This window comes from Dromiciops gliroides, chromosome 4, assembly GCF_019393635.1.
Source record: "Dromiciops gliroides isolate mDroGli1 chromosome 4, mDroGli1.pri, whole genome shotgun sequence".
In the NCBI taxonomy this organism is placed as follows: Eukaryota; Metazoa; Chordata; class Mammalia; order Microbiotheria; family Microbiotheriidae; genus Dromiciops; species Dromiciops gliroides.
This window is the reverse complement of record NC_057864.1, coordinates 460,200,988-460,203,356: the sequence shown is the minus strand read 5'-3', so window position 1 is coordinate 460,203,356 and position 2,369 is coordinate 460,200,988. Positions and strand designations below refer to the sequence as shown.

Here is a 2,369-nt window from a genome sequence, read left to right as displayed (position 1 = left end):
TGAGATGAGATGGAACCACCTAATAATAATAATAATAATAATAATAATAATAATAATAATAATAATAATAATAATAATAATAATAGCTGCTAGCATTTATACAGACCTTTCTGGGGTGCAAATGTTATCTCGTCTGCTCTTGACAACAATCCTGGGAAGTGGGCGCTATTAATTGTACAGAGGAGGAAACTGAGGCCCAGAGAAATTAAATGGCTTGCCCAGGATTACGAAACTAGTGTTAGGGCCAAATCTGAACTCTGGTCTTACTGAAGGTTGATCCAGTGCTCTATCCACTGTTTTACCTGACTGCCTGGCTCTGGGATTCATTTAGCTCTGATACAGAACTGGACGTCGTTTAACAAACCGGCAGCGAGGTGTCGCGCCTGGCTTGGAGTCACGATGTGACCCGGCTTCACATCCTGCCACCGACGCTGTTTGCCTCAGTTTCCTCATCTGTAAAAATGAGCTGGAGAAGGGACCCCAAATGGGGTCACGAAGAGTCAGCCTCGACTGAACAACAAGTAGACCAAGAAATCCAGCCAGGGGAATGAGTTTAGATCAGGGCCCACACCTACTCACAAAGTGTAACAAACTGTGGAATGACTGTGCAGGGGGTCTTATTAAGCCTAATTGATTAATTAATCAAACCTCCTTTGAAGCTCTCAAAAGCACACCCGGATCCATCGGCATTGTCCTTTTGCAGAGAAGGAAGCGGGACCGCGCGTAAGTTCAGAACTTGAATCACATACCCTGTACTCGTGGTCACCAGAGAGGACTTTGACCTTGCACGCCGAGCTCAGCGCTTCGCGAGGGGCGGCTTTCGGCCAGCTCAGACCCTCGCATCCGGTCATGGCCAGCAGGGAGGCGGGCGCTACCAAAGCGCCCGGGTTCTAATCCTGGGACGCTGCTGCTGACATCTGGGGGGAAGGTGGGGTTCCTATATGCTTCCCTACCCCGCGCGTCTCCACCACCCTCTCCTCTAGGTAGGCGCTTGTCCTTAGACCCCCCCCGCAGCTCTGGGTACAGGAGAACAGCAGGGACCCTCCACCCCGAGCCCGCACCCCGCTTTTCTCCCTGCTGGGTCACCGGGCACTCACTGGGCGGCCCCGCGCGCTGCTCGGTTCTGCCGGGGCAGGGGAGGGGAGGGTATGAGGGGGACTGGGGTGGGGGTGGTGGAGACACTTTGCATGCATGCATGTGTATTTGCACGTATGCACCCATGCACAAACGCATGCATCTGCTGCCTCCTGGTGGTTCCTCTCGCTCGCGGGAAGGAGGGCACCCGCACGAGCCCGCAGGGGGTGGGAGTGGGGGTAGGGGTGGGGGAAGAGAACGTCTTCCGTGACTTGAAATTGCGGGGGCTGCCAAGGGAAGAGTGGAATGGAGCAGCGCGGGGGCTGCAGCTGGATGGCCCCGGGGTGATGAGGGGCATGTTGGGGGGCTGGGCTCCTGCGCGCGGCGGGGGGTAGGGGGAGCCCCAGAGACAGAGGGGGGCGGCGCGCACGTGGGGACCTCTCCGGCAGAGCCGACGTGGGCCCGCGGCCCCAGGCACCTCCTCGTCCCTGCCCGGGCCCCGGCCGGCGCCCCGGAGGTGCAGGGGGCAGCCTCGGCGCGCGCGGACTTTTGCCCAGGCTCGGGGGCTGTGGCTGAGCGCGCGCCCCGGCGAAGTCCGGGCTGGGCGCCCAGGCGCGCCGGGGCAGAGGCAGGGCAGGCGGCCGGGAGAAGCCCGGGCCAGTCACGGCCGCCCCGCCTGCCTTCCACTGACTGCTTTCGCCTGCTGCAAGCCTGTCAGGCGCGGTGGCCAAGTGGTAAGGCGTCGGTCTCGTAAACCGAAGATCGCGGGTTCGAACCCCGTCCGTGCCTGCGGCGTGGGGGGCCCTGGCCCGGCCCTCTCTGGCTCCCGGCCCTCCTAGCCAGGGCGCATTTTTAGTTATTTTAGACGTTTGCTCTCCTGGGGGTCCCCAACCAGCCCCCCGCCCCCTCCCCCTGCTGCGCTGTCGTTGCGGTCAGACTCTGCCAGCGGTCAAGGCCGAGGGCGGGCCCTGGGTCGGGGTCGGGGAGGAGCTTGAAAGGGCAGGGGGCATGGCAGGATTTAGGAGGGATGCATCCCTCGGTTAGGCTAACTGGAGTGGGGGGTGTCACGTCCCGGCTTGTCCCCCCATTCTCCAGGCACGGAGGCTGCAGCTGCCCCTGATGGGAGGCAGTTCAGGGACTGGCGACCGCAGCGGGCTGGCCCCGGCCCCCAGGGGTTCCCAGCGGAGCTTCAAGGAATCCCTCACCCCCTGGGGCGCCTCTGGCGGCTGCCCAGCTGTGCTCAGCTGTGGCTCGGCTCCGGGAGGCTGGTGAGAGCCTGATCAGCTGCGAGGGGG

General features: G+C 61.7%; 1 non-coding gene across 1 annotated transcript; it reads left to right on the top strand.

The window, feature by feature from the left end:
- Window positions 1–1,791: 1,791 nt before the first annotated feature.
- TRNAT-CGU lies at window positions 1,792–1,863 on the top strand. The gene has a single exon. It is a non-coding gene; the product is annotated as a tRNA-Thr (tRNA).
- Window positions 1,864–2,369: the final 506 nt, after the last annotated feature.